Source organism: Ovis aries, chromosome 18 (genome assembly GCF_016772045.2).
Source record: "Ovis aries strain OAR_USU_Benz2616 breed Rambouillet chromosome 18, ARS-UI_Ramb_v3.0, whole genome shotgun sequence".
In the NCBI taxonomy this organism is placed as follows: domain Eukaryota; kingdom Metazoa; phylum Chordata; class Mammalia; order Artiodactyla; family Bovidae; genus Ovis; species Ovis aries.
Window position 1 is genome coordinate 8,011,515 of NC_056071.1, and position 18,160 is coordinate 8,029,674.

An 18,160-nucleotide genomic window follows, 5' to 3' on the forward strand; every position below is an offset into this window, starting at 1 on the left:
CAAGAAAAGGAAATGCAAGAAGGCAAAATGGCTGTCTGAGGAGGCCTTACAAATAGCTGTGAAAAGAAGAGAAGTGAAAGGCAAAGGAGAAAAGGAAAGATATACCTATTTGAATGCAGAGTTCTAAAGAATAGCAAGGAGAAAAAGAAAGCCTCCCTCAGTAATCAATGCAAAGAAGTAGAGGAAAACAATAGAATGGGAAAGACTAGAGATCTCTTCAAGACAATTAGAGATACCAAGGGAACATTTCATGCAAAGATGGGCTCAATAAAGGACAGAAAAGGTATGGACCTAACAGAAGCAGAAGATATTAAGAAGAGGTGGCAACAATACACAGAAGAACTGTACAAAAAAGATCTTCATGACCCAGATAATCATGATGGTGTGATCACTCACACTCACCTAGAGCCAGACATCCTGGAATGTGAAGTCAAGTGGGCCTTAGAACGAATCACTACGAACAAAGCTAGTGGAGGTGATGGAATTCCAGTTGAGCTATTTTAAATCCTGAAAGATGATGCTGTGAAAGTGCTGCAGTCAATATGTTAGCAAATTTGGAAAACTCAGCAGTGGCCACAGGACTGGAAGAGGTCAGTTTTCATTCCAATCCTAAAGAAAGGCAATGCCAAAGAATGTTTAAGCTACCACACAATTGCACTCATCTCACACGCTAGTAAAGTAATGCTCAAAATTCTCCAAGCCAGGCTTTAGCAATACATGAACCGTGAACTCCCTGATGTTCAAGCTGGTTTTAGAAAAGGCAGAGGAACCAGAGATCAAATTGCCAGCATCTGCTGGATCATCAAAAAAGCAGAAGATTTCCAGAAAAAAAAAACCATCTATTTCTGCTTGATTGACTATGCCAAAGCCTTTGACTGTGTGGATCACAATAAACTGTGGAAAATTCTGAAAGAGATGGGAATCCCAGACCACCTGACCTGCCTCCTAAAAAACCTGTATGCAGGTCAGGAAGCAACAGTTAGAACTGGACATGGACCAACAGACTGGTTCCAAATAGGAAAAGGAGTACGTCAAGGCTATATATTGTCACCCTGCTTATTTAACTTCTATGCAGAGTACATCATGAGAAACACTGGGCTGGAAGAAGCACAACCTGGAATCAAGATTGCCAGGAGAAATATCAATAACCTCAGATATTCAGATGACACCACCCTTATGGCAGAAAGTGAAGAGGAACTAAAGAGCCTCTTGATGAAAGTGAAAGAGGAGACTGAAAAAGTTGGCTTAAAGCTCAACATTCAGAAAACGAAGATCATGGCATCTGGTCCCATTACTTGATGGCAAATAGATGGGAACACAATGGAAACAGTGAAAGATTTTATCTTTTTTGACTCCAAAATCACTGTAGATGGTGATTGCACCCATGAAAGTAAAAGACACTTACTCCTTGGAAGGAAATCTATGACCAACCTAGACAGCATATTCAAAAGCAGAGAGATTACTTTGCCAACAAAGGTCCATCTAGTCAAGGCTATGGTTTTTCCAGTAGTCATGTATGGATGTGAGAGTTGGACTATAAAGAAAGCTGAGCACTGAAGAATTGGTGCTTTTGAACTTGGTGTTGAGAAGATTCTTGAGAGTCCTTTGGACAGCAAGGGGATCCAGCCAGTCCACCCTAAAGGAAATCAGTCCTGAATATTCACTGGAAGGTCTGATCCTGAGGCTGAAACTCCAATACTTTGGCCACCTGATGTGAAGAGCTGACTCATTGGAAAAGACCCTGATGCTGGGAAAGATTGAAGGCAGGAAGAAAAGGGGATGACAGAGAATGAGATGGTTGGATGGCATCACCGACTCAATGGGCATGTGTTTGAGTATACTCCAGGAGTGGTGATGGACAGGGAAGCCTGGCGTGCTGCATTCCATGGGGTCACAAAGAGTCAGACACGACTGAGCGACTAAACTGAACTGAACTGAACTATTGGGCTGCATCATGACTGATTACTTGAAAGGCATATTGATACTGATATACTCTAATATGTGTGGGGCAGGAAAATAATATTTTCATGGATGAGACTGTCCTACCTCTTTGCCCCAGATCAGTGCAATCATTTTTCTTTTTGTTGTAATCCTCCTGAGAGCCATCCTGCTCCACTGCATAGACTCTGTCCTCCTCTGTCTGAGGTCACCACCCTCGGGACTGGCATCCATAGTGGGTTCTTACCATTTGTAGCCTGATGCACTGGCTGCTGCAGACAGCCCTGGACTGGGAGTCAAAAGACCCCACAACCAAAGTCATTTCACCTTTTGGGGCCACAGTTGCATCCTCGCACCCTGAAAAACAGGTTGGAGGTGAGTAGCTGGACCAGTGTGGACCCATAACTACCCTGTCTGATTCTCCTTAGGATCCTAGTCACTTTGGTCAGACGTCTTGACCATAAACCTCTATAGCATCTCACATGCAATAGGTCCTCAGTAAACACTGGTTGGGTGATTACTCTTAGTTTCTCTTCAGGTAGCTAAGAGGAGTGCTGTGCTTTGCTTAGTCACTCAGTCGTGCCTGCCTTTTCGTGACCCCATGGACTGTAGCCACCAGGCTCCTCTGTACATGGGATTCTCCAGGCCCTCCTCCAGGGGATCTTCCCCACCCAGGGATCAAACTTGAGTCTCTTGTGTCTCCTGCATTGCAGGCAGATTCCTTACCCATTTGGGAAGCCCCGGATGAGAGGAGATGATCCATTAAATGGATAAAATGGGATGCTTCTAGAGCTGCTTTCTCAAATTCTTCCTGGCTGTGTTGCTCACTGATTTTGCAGCCTTGGGCAGGAAACTTCACTTCAGAGAACTCCAGATCAGATGACAAATACCTCCCAGATTGGATGAGAATATCCTTACTTAGAGGGAAGTGGGCGCTCATCATCTGTGAGTCCACAGCTCCTGCCCCTGACCCCGTCTGGACACTTCTCACACTACAAAGTTGAACTCACCCATAGCCCTTGAGGGCAGGCACCAGGGCTTACTTGTCCCTGGTGTCTGTGTCCACCTGGGACAGCTGGTCGACCTTAGTTGATGCACAGAGTGTTTGGCCTTTTTGCCTTTCTTCTTTCCCATGGTACTCTAGTGCTCCCTCCAAAACCCGTTCTCGGACCAGGTTGAGAATTCCCACGTCTCCTTCACCCTCTTTATCTAAAATTGTGGACTCAGCAAGTCCATGTGTTCATTTCACTTGATAAAAGTCCAAAACAGGGACCAACACACGGGAGAGAGAACTTTCATGAGGCAAATGTCTGTGCTTGATTTAGACTCAGCTGGGTTAACACACCATCACCTGGATGAAAAATTTTTTTAAAAAATTGAGATTTAAAAGAATTTATTTCAAGATACCAAGACATTTTTTCCACTGGAGGCAGCCAGGGTGGGTGTGATTTTCCAGGGCTCAGATACTTTCGACCTTTAGCTCAAAGACCACGGTTAGAGTCACTCGTGGCCTTGTTTCCTCCAACCTCAAATTCTCCACTCACCTTTTCTAAGATCTACTTCCCTGCCCTTTAATCATTTTTATTGCTTTTCCCTGGATCATCTCTAGGTCTTGACATCTGTCTTAAGAGGCAGAGGCCTCAAACTGGGTAAAGAAGGCTAATGAGGAAGCGAGCAATGTGGAATCCATTAGGAGGATTAGTTCTTGGGCTTCCACATGCTGCTTATTCATCTCAGCTTTGAAAGTCGTGTCCAGGAGGCTCACTCGCCTCCAGACCTGGGGTCCTCGATGACCCGCAGCGCTTCCACCGCTGCTCTGCTCCTGCGTCTTCTGAAGCTCAGCCCTCCTGGGTTTAAGGCTTTTCCTCCTGATCAGTCTGCCTTGTATTGTGCGCATCTGCTTTGGGTAAAGACTCTTTTTAAAAGATTTGCCTGGAATTTAATCTCACTTAATCTGCAAACTTCCCATTGCTTCATCAGACCCAGCAGGAAAAATACTCACAGAAGCCCTGTGCCTGGTGTGGTGGCCGGAAGACACGGCACATGCTGCTGTGAGCCCCTGGCTCTGAACAGGCTGTGCGGCTATTGGGCTGACCTGCACCCGTGCCGGGTGAGCTGCCTCACCCCACACATATCCTGAGGTGCTGTTGCAGGAATGCTGTTTCATCAGTTCAGGCAGCAAAATTCAGCCATCTCTGTGACCCCATGGCTGGTCTGGAACTGGCTGCCGTGGATTTGTGAAAAATAAGTGGTAAAAGGCTGCCCTTGGTACTTTCTTATTCCAGCCTTGGATGAAAATTAAAAGCGTGGTTTTAAGTTGTAAATAAGGGAAGGCCTGTGGGTGTGGGTGAGGCGGGGGTGCTGCCTTATCTATTATACAGAGTTCTTTGGCATGTAAGCCAAAGATGCCGCTTAGGGAAAGCAGACACTGACTGAGGTGGGAGCCCTCCTGAACAGTTCTCTCAGGGGCTAGAGAATGGCCAGGTCAAGGATGAGTCTTGCCAAGTCAGGCTGATTGGAGGCAGAGACTGAGCTTAGGCTCAGGGCATGACAACTCAGTCCTGACCAGCACCTCTGGCCTCCTGCCACCTATGGGCCTTACAGTCTTTTCATCTATGCTTTTTTTAAAAAAAGGACAGGATATGCTTTATCTGCATATCTCTCAAGGTTGTTATGAGGATAAGGCAAGACAGGGATCTTATAGGGCTGTGTCCATGCCAAAGAATTCTACACTAAGGAGCAAAGCTTATATACCAGTTCACATTAAGTTTGGTGACACAAAACCTCTAAATAAAAAGGGCTTAAATACAATGCAAATGTCTCCTTCTCATGTAAAAGTGTTCCTGGACAGGTTAAGCTTCCCAGACTACTTCCAGTTTGGCTACATGTGGCTTCATCCTCATGGCCCAAGGTGGCTCCTAGGGCTCCAGCCATCACATCATGATTCCAGATGGTAACATGATGGGAGGAGAGAAAGGAGAGAGTGGGTCTTTCTCATGAAAAGACTTCTTGGGAGTTTCACGAAAACCTGTTTTCGTCTTGTTGATTGGGACTTGGTCATCTGTCACACCTAGTAGTAAGAGTGACAAGAGAGGGGCATTTTGTCTGGACAGCATTGTGTCCAACTAGACATTGCGGTCCAGGGAGCAGAGGAGGATGGGGAAGCTAGTAGGGTCTACCACAGATTATATCTTCTTAATAAAAGTTAGAGCCTAATTAATACCCTTCATCTAGGCCTTTCAGGCCCATTTCACCTCCATGGGTAGAACACATGACCCCCTCTAACTAGGTTTTCTCATCTCTGAAACAAGGGAATTCCCACACTTCAAACATTCAGAGAACACTTGCATGGTGTGGCCGTGCTCCTGTCTGGACACGTATCCCTTGCCAGGGCTGGTGTCTACAGACCACCCCCTGATTTGTTCTCTTCCAGTGGACTTGTTTTGAGTTTCTGTTTATTTTGGAAAGAAAACTTTGTATCATTCCCACAACTGGAAAACTATTGTTATTTGCCATGAAGAGAAAATAAATATTTTAAAAAAACAAGTAAGATAAAAACAAGGAAGTATGACAGCTCCCAAGGCTCAGATCTGAGGCCCTGTCCCTACTGGTTGAAGAGAACCATCAGTATGTGGTGGGGAGTGTTAGAGAAACTGTATCTCCAAGCTGGAACTTTCTTCTTGCCCTAATGAGAAGGACTGAAAACTTCTTCTCTGTGTGATTTAATTTCTCTTGATGTCACCTGAGATCATTTCACTTTCCCTGGTGATATGGGCTCCATCCTTTAGGAGACATTCTATTCTATGATTCCTAAGTTTTTTTTTATCTTGCACTGAGAGTTTTTAAAAGACATGTACCCTCAAGCCAATGGGTCCAAGTACTGATGTGCAGCCTTGGGGATTTTCCAAGGGAACTCAGGTCTCTGGGGTTGACCTAAGGTTCAGAGACCTAGGCAATGCCTTGAAGTTATCCTAACGTGACATTCGATGCCATCAGAGGCCAGGTGGGGCCTGAGCTCAGCCCAGAGCAGCCAGGAGGCCAGGTGTGGAGGGATTCTGCTAACTGCATGACCTGTTTGCATCGGACTTGTAGCCTGAAGGGCAGGAAGAGGGCCCAGTTTGAAGAATAGGGGGCTTCCTCTGAATGCGGAAGACCCCAGTGGCTGCTATTGCTGCAGCAAAACGCCATGCAGACCCTGGACTGCTGCCCCATCCCTGTGACTTTCGCTGTGTGGCCCCTGACTTAAGTCTCCAAACCTTGAAAAAACTGGAGTAAAGATGAGAAATGTGTAAAGGAAGCTGGCTCTGTTTTCCTCACAGCACATTTCAAAGAGCCCTGGGAGCTGGGGAAGATCTTAATGGAGACTCTATTTGGACAGTTTCCTTAAATTTTATCTTCTGAGGCTTCTTTTAACTTGTGCTGGGGAAATGGCTTGCTCTTTTATAGTAAAGGTAGCTGAGGGTCCCCATCAAATTCAGTAGAACGGGAGGGTCCCAAAGGCCTTGGGCAAGGCTGTCCACTGCTGGTTAAAACCTGAGCTACCAACAAACCCAGATGCAGATCCAGGAGTCCTTTGAACTTGGGGCCTAGTGTGATGGCTTAGCTGTCAGGGTCTAGGGTAAATCTCACGGGTTCCTCCTTTGTGTATGTGGGGCTGTTGGAACACTGTGTTCCTAAGGGGGAGAGTGATGATGGGGTGACAGACAGGCATTGAGGTGCAGCTGAGGACACTGCCTTATGGCACGTGAGAAATGACATCTGAGTGAAGGTGAGGCGGATCACCGTGAGTGGCCAGATGGGATCTGGGAGGAGCCATGCGGTCTTCACTGTCTTGCGGAGGGGAAGGCAGAGAAACGAGAGGAGGGGATGGTGGTGGGGGGAATGGGGCAGAGGCCAGGAGCCTAGCTCATCAGAAGAGAAATCTGCACATTTTCCATGCAGAACAGAGGCTGGACCAGCGCAGCATCAGCTCTGTGTCACTCAAAGCCCCCAGAGTGGGGGCCCATGTGCCTGGGAAAGGTTGGGTTAGACAAGGTCCCATATATAGCTCTCTTTAGCCTTAACTTGCTCATGGGTTCCCTGGATCTCTAAGGAATAGAGCACACAACTTCAACCACAAAATCTGATTTTTCTCTCCCTGGGATAGCTAATAACCAGAGGCAACTGAGATAACGCATTAGGTCACATCTGCAAAGACCCCATTTTATCACTCACTCATAGAAGCGTCTGCTGAACACAACTCAGGGTCAAGACCAGGGATGGTACAAAATAGTTATAATCTTTATGCTCAGAAGTTCCCATTGGACTGGGAGAAACTGACTTTTGAACATCTAAAACCAAGTGAATACGTGTAACTGTAGAACCATGTAAAATTCCAAGGACATTCAAGGGCAGTGCAGAGGAAGCAGATCAGCTCTGCTGCAGGGACCGGCCTGAGATTCAGCAGAGGACCTACCAGGAGTGGGCATGGGGTTTACCCGAGAGGAAAGAAAGTGAAAGTTGTGTCCGGCTCTTTGCCACCTCATGGACTCATGGACTTCTCTAGGCCAGAATACTGGAGTGGGTAGCCTATCCTTTCTCTCTTCCTGATCCAGGAATCGAACCTGGGTCTCCTGCATTGCAGGTGGATTCTTTACCAACTGAGCTATCAGGGAAGCCCAAGAAGAAAGAGGGCCTTGGCAAAAGAAAGAAAAGTGCACAGCCACACACCCTGGAGGCTGTGTGAGAATTTCAGTGTAGCTAAAGCTCCCAGCAATAGGGGGGTGGGGTGGGAGAAGATGCTGTACAGCTACACAGAATCAACTTCCAGGTGGTGTGAGTGCCATCTGACAGGCCAGCTATTTCCCAAATGGACCCTATCAGCACCTTGAGACGAACAAAAGATATTCAAGGGGAAAAAAAACACCCTTGGGTCAAATGCACTTGAGGAAAACAGGAACTAACTAAGTGCCCATCAACAGATGAATGGATAAAGAAGACATGGTTTATACAGACAGTGAAATACTACTCAGCCATAAAAAGTGAAATTTTGCATTTGCAGCAACATGGATGGAGCTGGAGGGTATTATGCTAAGTGAAATGTGAGACAGAGAAATAAAAATACTGTATGATCTAACTTATTTGTGGAATCCAAAAAATACAACAAACTAGTGACTATAACACAAAGAAGCAGACTCATGCATAGAGAACAAACTAGTGGTTACCAGTGGGGAAAGGGTAGGGAATTAAAAGGTAAAAACTATTATGTACAAAATAAGCTACAAGGGTATATTGCATACCATGCAGAAGATACCCAATATTTTATAATAACTATAAACGGAGAGTCCTGGTGGCTCAGACAGCAAAGAATATGCTTGTAATGTGGGAAACCCAGGTTTGATCCCTGGGTTGGGAAGATCTCCTGGAGAAGGGCGTGGCAACCCATTCCAGTATTCTTGCCTGGAGAGTTCCATGGACAGAGGAGCCTGGTGGGCTACAATCCATGGGATTGCAAAGAGTTGGACACGACTGAGCGACTAACACTTTCACATAAATGGAGGATAATCTTTAAAAATTATGAATCACTATATTGTTATAATCTGTCAGTTATATAATATCATATATCAACTAACCTTCAATTAAAAAAATTTGAAAAAAGGTAGGTGGCCTTTTTGACCAGAGAACACACAGACCATTAACTGAGTTGATAAGCATTTTGAATTTTTGAGGGTTGTTTATTGTAGTGCTGGCCGAGAACTCACTGTCTGTGGAACGCTTGATGTTGTGATGTGATGGAAAATGTTGCTATGAGCTACAGAGAATTAAGAAGGGTTTTCAGCAGCAGATTGGCCTGGCCAGGTATTAGAAAGATCACTTTGGTAGCTGGTGTGAAGGATGCACTGAGGTTGGGGTAGGGGGACTCAGGTGGAATCCCTTCATGTCTGACCCCAACATTTCCTTCTCTAGTCAACGTTCCCATCTCTCCATTCAGGAGAAACCATCTTCCAACATGTGGACTCCTGGGGCAATTTAACTGAATGTCTTCTATGGATAATTTTGTTATCTCCCCTATTAGAGAATGAAATAATTGAGGGAAAATCTTTTGTCTTACTGTGCCCCAGTAGATACACTCTAAGTTTGGTCTATCAGGGTAACCTTCCCATAACCTTTCATGATTTTGGATAAAGAGTGGTCCACACACTGCAAGGTAGAGCTCCGTGTCTGCTAAGAGCTCAGGGAGACGCAGCCATGCAGAGGCTGCTTGTCGAGGATGGTGTTTCAGGAGAGGTCACACTGGACTTGGAGGAAGGGTAGATTTTAGATGGAGCGAAGGAAGAGAGGTGAGCATGTGAGCAAGGTGGCAGGCCTGGAATGATCAGCACCTGCTCCTGAGACCGGGTGAACTGGAGCATGTAATAGGGTAAGGATTAGGGATCACAGAGCAGCCTGAGAGCTGGGGCTGATGATGGAGGTTCTTGCAGGTGAGACAGACGAGCTGATTTCTTATGACAGGTGGTCGAGGTCATCTCCAGATGTGCTTTTGCAGAATGGCTAGTGACTCACAGGCTGGTCCTCTAATGTGTTTTGCCTCTAATTTGATGTCTGTGGCAAAGAGAGAAGCCTGTCCATCAGAATCTGATGGACAGATTTTTCTCTGATACTAGGTACATGGCTAGATTACATTTCTGAGCCTCCATCCAAAGTAGCTATCAGCCACATGACCAAGTTCTCTCTAATGGAATCTGAACAAGAGTTCAACGCTGCTCCAGGCTTTGGTCCTAACTAAAACAATGCCCTGCTGCTGCTGCTAAGTTGCTTCAGTTGTGTCCGACTCTGTGCGACCCCATAGATGGCCTCCTACCAGGCTCCCCTGTCCCTGGGATTCTCCAGGCAAGAACACTGGAGTGGGTTGCCATTTCCTTCTCCAATGCATGAAAGTGAAAAGTGAAAGTGAAGTCGTTCAGTCGTGTCCGACTCTTAGCGACCCCATGGACTGCAGCCTACTAGGCTCCTCCGTCCATGGGATTTTCCAGGCAAGAGTACTGGAGTGGGGTGCCATTGCCTTCTCTGAAAACAATGCCCTAGGGTTTGACAAAGGAAAAAAGGAAAGACTCTGAACCCCCAAATGACCAGGGGAGTCATAAGGCATTTGACTTTCACATGGGACAAGAATGTGAAAGTCAAACCAGAAGCTGTAAAGAACAGAAATTTGGAAACTACACATCAGTACATAAATGTAAAAGATTTGTTTGACTTCAAGAATGTAGTTAAAAACTGAGATATAATCCACAGAACATAAAATTCATCATTTTAAAGTACACAATTCAGTGTTCTTCAGTATATTCACTAGATTATACAACTATCACTGTTATCTAATTTCAGAACATTTCATTATCCCAAAGAGAAAACTGGTATCTTAGCAGACACTCCCCATTTTCTCCTCCCTCCAGTCCCTGACAGTCACTAATCTGCTTTCTGTCTCTATGCACTTTCCTATTGTGGACATGGTGTATAAGTGGAATCAGACTTATGTGATCTTTAGTGTCTGACTTCTACTTAGCGTAATGTTTTAAAGGTTAGCCGTGCCGTAGCATCAGTAGTACTTCACTCCTGTTTATGGTTATGTACTAGTCCATTATACAGATATACCAGCTTTTGTTTATCATGTAAGAGTTGATGGGTTTGGGCCTTATGACATCCATGATTACTTCCACGCTTGGGTATTATGAATAATGCTGTTGTGGATATTCATGTACAAGAATTTGTGTTGTGTTTTTATAACAAACGTGTGTGTGTGTGCGTGTATGTTATGTTTCATGATGCAGGTCATGTTTTCATTCTCTTTATAATATACCTAGGAGTAAAATTGCTGGGTCACATTTTGAGGAATGCAGAGTGTTTTCCAAAGTGGCTTCCTCACTTTATATACTCAAGACATATGTGAGGGTTCAAATTTGTCTATAACCTCACCAATACTAGCTATTGTCTTTTTTTTTTTAATTTAAAAAATTATAATAGATACCCTAGCAGGTGGGAAGTGGTATCTCCTTGTGGCTTTGATTTGCATTAATATCTTAATCATCAGTGATACTGAGCATCGCTTCATGTGCTCACTAATCACTTGCATATCTTCTTTGGACAAATGTCCATTCCAATCCTTTGCCCATTATTAAATTAGCTTGTCTATTTAGTTATTGATAAATTATGAGTTTTTAAAATATAAGATTTTTGTGGATTTAGTTATCACATTTGGGTCTTTGATCCTCAGTGTTGAGGTATTTTTTGAATGTGGTGTAAAGTAGGGGTCCAAGTCTATTCTTTTGTATGGGAATATCCAGTTATCCAAGCACTATCTCTTTTTTTTTGGTTTGTTTTAATTTTAATTGGAGTATACTTGCTTTATAATGTTGTGTTAGTGTCTGCTGTACAGCAAAGTGAATCCGCTATACATACACATATAACCCTTCTTTTTTGGATTTCCTTCCCATTTAGGTCACCACAGAGTGCTGAGCAGAGCTTCCTGTGCTACACAGTAGGTTCTCATTATTTATCTTTTTAATGCCTAGTATTAATACTGTATATATTGTCAATCCCAATCTTCCAATTCACCACCACTGCCCCCCCACCACCTTCTGTTAAAAAGACCAGTTTTTTCTACACTGAATGATCTTGACACCTTGTCAAAAATCAATTGACCATAGGTTTATGGGTTATTTCAGTATTCTCAATTCTGTTCCATTGACCTATATATCTTATCATATTCTAGTTTCTCGCTATTGTGATTTCTGTTGTTTTGCAATAGGTTTTGAAACTGGAGAGTCTGCCAACTGTGCTTTCTTTTCAAAATTGTTTTACTCTTCTGGCTCCCTTTCATTTTGATAGGAATTTTATGATTTTGTCAATCGATGCAGAAAAGAAAGCTAGAATTTTGAAAGGGATTGCATTTAATATGTAGATAAAATGGGGAATATTGCCATCATAACAATATTTAGTCTTCTAATCAATAAATATTGGATGCATTTCCATTTTTAGATCTTCTCTCTAATCATTTTTGAGAGTGTTTTGTAGTTTTTATTGTACAAGTCTTGTATTTCATTCATTACATTTATTTGTGACCCCATAGACTGTAGCCTGCCAGGCTCCTCTGTCTGTGAGATTCTCCAGGCAAGAATACTGGAGTGAGTTGCCATTCCCTTCCCCAGGGGATCTTCCTGACCCAGAGATTGAACCTGTGTCTCTGGCATTGCAGGCAGATTCTTTACCGTCTGGGCCAAAAGGGAAGCCCCTATTAAATGTGTTGCTTATTGTTAAACTTTGTTCTTTTTGGTGCTATTTTAGAACTGTTTTCTTAATTTCACTTTGGTTTGTTCATTTCTAGCGTAGTACAATTGACTTTTGTATTTGATCTTATATTCTGGAACTTTGATAAATATATTTATTAACTCTAGGAAATGGCAACCCACTCCAGTATTCTCGCCTGGAGAATTCCATGGAGGGAGCAGCCTGGTGGGCTATAGTCCATGGGGTCGCAAAGAGTCGGACACAACTGAGTGATTTCTGAGAGAGAGTGTTTTTCAATGGTTTTCCTTTTTTTTTTTTAATTTGTTTTTATTTTTATTTATTTATTTATTTATTTTTAAATTTTAAAATCTTTAATTCTTACATGCGTTCCCAAACATGAACCCCCCTCCCACCTCCCTCCCCACAACATCTCTCTGGGTCATCCCCATGCACCAGCCCCAAGCATGCTACACCCTGCGTCAGACATAGACTGGCGATTCAATTCTTACATGATAGTATACATGTTAGAATGCCATTCTCCCAAATCATCCCACCCTCTCCCTCTCCCTCTGAGTCCGAAAGTCCATTATACACATCTGTGTCTTTTTTGCTGTCTTGCATACAGGGTCATCATTGCCATCTTCCTAAATTCCATATATATGTGTTAGTATACTGCATTGGTGTTTTTCTTTCTGGCTTACTTCACTCTGTATAATTGGCTCCAGTTTCATCCATCTCATCAGAACTGATTCAAATGAATTCTTTTTAATGGCTGAGTAATACTCCATTGTGTATATGTACCACAGATTTCTTATCCACTCATCTGCTGATGGACATCTAGGTTGTTTCCATGTCCTGACTATTATAAACAGTGCTGCGATGAACATTGGGGTACATGTGTCTCTTTCAATTCTGGTTTCCTCGGTGTGTATGCCCAAAAGTGGGATTGCTGGGTCATAAGGCAGTTCTATTTGCAATTTTTAAAGGAATCTCCACACTGTTCTCCATAGTGGCTGTACTAGTTTGCATTCCCACGAACAGTGTAAGAGGGTTCCCTTTTCTCCACACCCTCTCCAGCATTTATTGCTTGCAGATTTTTGGATCGCAGCCATTCTGACTGGTGTGAAGTGGTACCTCATTGTGGTTTTGATTTGCATTTCTCTAATAATGAGTGATGTTGAGCATCTTTTCATGTGTTTGTTAGCCATCCGTATGTCTTCTTTGGAGAAATGTCTATTTAGTTCTTTGGCCCATTTTTTGATTGGGTTGTTTATTTTTCTGGAATTGAGCTGCATAAGTTGCTTGTATATTTTTGAGATTAGTTGTTTGTCAGTTGCTTCATTTGCTATTATTTTCTCCCATTCAGAAGGCTGTCTTTTCACCTTGCTTATAGTTTCCTTTGTTGTGCAGAAGCTTTTAATTTTAATTAGATCCCATTTGTTTATTTTTGCTTTTATTTCCAGAATTCTGGGAGGTGGATCATAGAGGATCCTGCTGTGATTTATGTCTGAGAGTGTTTTGCCTATGTTCTCCTCTAGGAGTTTTATAGTTTCTGATCGTACATTTAGATCTTTAATCCATTTTGAGTTTATTTTTGTGTGCGGTGTTAGAAAGTGATCTAGTTTCATTCTTTTACAAGTGGTTGACCAGTTTTCCCAGCACCACTTGTTAAAGAGATTGTCTTTACTCCATTGTATATTCTTGCCTCCTTTGTCAAAGATAAGGTGTCCATATGTGTGTGGATTTATCTCTGGGCTTTCTATCTTGTTCCATTGATCTATATGTCTGTCTTTGTGCCAGTACCATACTGTCTTGATGACTGTGGCTTTGTAGTAGAGCCTGAAGTCAGGCAAGTTGATTCCTCCAGTTCCATTCTTCTTTCTCAAGATTGCTTTGGCTATTCGAGGTTTTTGTATTTCCATACAAATCTTGAAATTATTTGTTCTAGTTCTGTGAAAAATGTGGCTGGTAGCTTGATAGGGATTGCATTGAATTTGTAAATTGCTTTGGGTAGTATACTCATTTTCACTATATTGATTCTTCCGATCCATGAACATGGTATATTTCTCCATCTATTAGTGTCCTCTTTGATTTCTTCCATCAGTGTTTTATAGTTTTCTGTATATAGGTCTTTAGTTTCTTTAGGTAGATATATTCCTAAGTATTTTATTCTTTTCGTTGCAATGGTGAATGGAATTGTTTCCTTAATTTCTTTTTCTACTTTCTCATTATTAGTGTATAGGAATGCAAGGGATTTCTGTGTGTTGATTTTATATCCTGCAACTTTACTATATTCATTGATGAGCTCTAGTAATTTTCTGGTGGAGTCTTTAGGGTTTTCCACGTAGAGGATCATGTCATCTGCAAACAGTGAGAGTTTTACTTCTTCTTTTCCAATTTGGATTCCTTTTATTTCTTTTCCTGCTCTGATTGCTGTGGCCAAAACTTCCAGAACTATGTTGAATAGTAGCGGTGAAAGTGGGTGCCCTTGTCTTGTTCCTGACTTTAGGGAAATGCTTTCAATTTTTCACCATTGAGGATAATGTTTGCTGTGGGTTTGTCATATAGAGCTTTGATTATGTTGAGGTATGTTCCTTCTATTCCTGCTTTCTGGAGAGTTTTTATCATAAATGGATGTTGAATTTTGTCAAAGGCCTTCTCTGCATCTATTGAGATAATCATACGGTTTTTATTTTTCAATTTGTTAATGTGGTGAATTACATTGATTGATTTGCTGATATTGAAGAATCCTTGCATCCCTGGGATAAAGCCCACTTGGTCATGGTGTATGATCTTTTTAATGTGCTGTTGGATTCTGATTGCTAGAGTTTTGTTGAGGATTTTTGCATCTATGTTCATCAGTGATATTGGCCTGTAGTTTTCTTTTTTTGTGACATCTTTGTCAGGTTTTGGTATTAGGGTGATAGTGGCCTCATAGAATGAGTTTGGAAGTTTACCTTCCTCTGCAATTTTCTGGAAGAGTTTGAGGAGGATAGGTGTTAGCTCTTCTCGAAATTTTTGGTAGAATTCAGCTGTGAAGCCGTCTGGACCTGGGCTTTTGTTTGCTGGAAGATTTCTGATTACAGTTTCAATTTCTGTGCTTGTGATGGGTCTGTTAAGATTTTCTATTTCTTCCTGGTTCAGTTTTGGAAAATTGTACTTTTCTAAGAATTTGTCCATTTCTTCCACGTTGTCCATTTTATTGGCATACAACTGCTGATAGTAGTCTCTTATGATCCTTTGTATTTCTGTGTTGTCTGTTGTGATCTCTCCATTTTCATTTCTAATTTTATTGATTTGATTTTTCTCTCTTTGCTTCTTGATGAGTCTGGCTAATGGTTTGTCAATTTTATTTATCCTTTCAAAGAACCAGCTTTTGGCTTTGTTGATTTTTGCTATGGTCTCTTTTGTTTCTTTTGCATTTATTTCTGCCCTAATTTTTAAGATTTCTTTCCTTCTACTAACTCTGGGGTTCTCCAATTCTTCCTTTTCTAGTTGCTTTAGTTGTAGAGTTAGGTTTTTATTTGACTTTTTTCTTGTTTCTTGAGGCATGCCTGTATTGCTATGAACTTTCCTCTTAGCACTGCTTTTATAGTGTCCCACAGGTTTTGGGTTGTTGTGTTTTCATTTTCATTTGTTTCTATGCATATTTTGATTTCTTTTTGATTTCTTCTGTGATTTGTTGGTTATTCAGAAGTGTGTTGTTCAACCTCCATATGTTGGAATTTTTAATAGTTTTTCTCCTGTAATTGAGATCTAATCTTAATGCATTATGGTCAGAAAAGATGCTTGGAATGATTTCGATTTTTTGAATTTATCAAGTTTAGATTTATGGCCCAGGATGTGATCTATCCTGGAGAAGGTTCCATGAGCACTTGAAAAAAAGGTGAAATTCATTGTTTTGGGGTGAAATGTCCTATATATATCAATTAGGTCTAACTGATCTAATGTATCATTTAAAGTTTGCGTTTCTTTGTTAATTTTCTGTTTAGTTGATCTGTCCATAGGTGTGAGTGGGGTATTAAAGTCTCCGGCTATTATTGTGTTATTGTTGATTTCCCCTTTCGTACTTGTTGGCATTTGTCTTACATATTGTGGTGCTCCTATATTGGGTGCATATATATTTATAATTGTTATATCTTCTTCTTGGATTGTTCCTTTGATCATTATGTAGTGGCCTTCTTTGTCTCTTTTCACAGCCTTCGTTTTAAAGTCTATTTTATCGGATATGAGTATTGCCACTCCTGCTTTCTTTTGGTCTCTATTTGCGTGGTATATCTTTTTTCCAGCCCTTCACTTTCAGTCTGTATGTGTTCCTTGTTTTGAGGTGGGTCTCTTGTAAGCAGCATACAGAGGGGTCTTGTTTTGTATCCATTCGGCCAGTCTTTGTCTTTTGGTTGGGGCGTTCAACCCATTTACGTTTAAGGTAATTATTGATAAGTATGATCCCGTTACCATTTACTTTATTGTTTTGGGTTCGGGTTTATACACCCTTTTCGTGTTTCCTGTCTTTTTCAATGGTTTTTCAAAGGATTTTTCTACATTCAAGATCATGTCATCTGTTAATTGAGTTAGTTTCACATCTTCCTTTTTTAATCTGAATTCATTTTATTTCGTTTGTTTTCCCAAGTTCCTTTAGCTAGAATCTCCAGTACAACATTAAATGGAAGTTGTTAGAGCAGATATCCTTGTTTTGTTGCTGAAGTTTTCAGCTTTTTACCATTAAGTAAGATATATTAGTATGGGGTTTTCATATATCTGCTTTATCAGGTTGAGAAGATTCTCTTTTATTCCTAGTTTATTGAGTATTATTGCTATGCAGTGGTCTTGTATTTTATTTATTTTTCTATTGAGATTATCATGGGTATTTGAGCTTTGTTCTATTAATGCAGTGTATTACATTGATTCTTATATATTGAAGCTCTCTTGCATTCGTTGGATAAATTCTACTTGTTCATAGAGTATGCGCTGGTGCTGGTGCTTAGTCACTCAGTCATGTCCAGTTTTTTGTGACCCTTTGGCTCAGATGATAAAAGCCTCTATGTGCAACGTGGGAGACCTGTGTTCGATCTCTGGGTTGGAAAGATCCCCTGGAGAAGGAAATGACAACCTACTCCAGTACTCTTGCCTGGAAAATTCCATGGATGGAGGAACCTAGTGGGCTACAGTCCATGGGGTCGCAGAGTCGGACAGGACTGAGTGACTTCACTTTCTTTCTTTCTTTGGACTATAGCCTGCCAGACTCCTCTGTCCATGGGATCTTTCAGGCAAGAATGCTAGAATGGTTTGCCATTTTTCTCCTTCATGGAATCTTCTAGACCCAGGGATCTAACCCACATCTCCTGTGTTTCCTGCATTACAGGCAGACTCTTTACACACTGAGTCACTGCGGAAGCCTCATACAATATAGCCCATTATATATGTTGCTGGATTTGGTTTTCTAGTATTTTGTTGAGGATTTTTGCATCCATAAGATATCTTGGTCTGTAATTGTCTTTTCTTGTGATGTCTTCATTTAGCTTTGGTATCAGGGTAATACTGGCTTCATAGAATAAGTTGAGAAATTTTCCCTTCTGTTTTCTTTTTTAGAAGAGTTTGTGAAGGGTTGGTATTAATTCTTCATTAAGTATTTGGTAGAATTCACCAGTGAAGTCATCTGATCATGTGCTTTTCGTTGTAGAAGCTTTTTTGATTAATAATTCAATTTCTTTACTTGTTTTCAGTCTATTCAGATTTTCTGTTTCTTCTTGAGTAAGTTTAGGTTGTTTTTCTCTTTCTCGAACTTGCCCATTTTATCTAGGTTGTCTAAGTTGTTGGCATAAAATTTTCTTAGTATTCCTTGCAATCCTTTTTATTTCTAAAAGGTTAGTAGAAAACATTGTTTCTCTATGGATTTCAGTAATTTAAAACTTCTCTCCCTCCACTAACCAATATAAAGATTTTTTGGTCAATTTTGTGGATC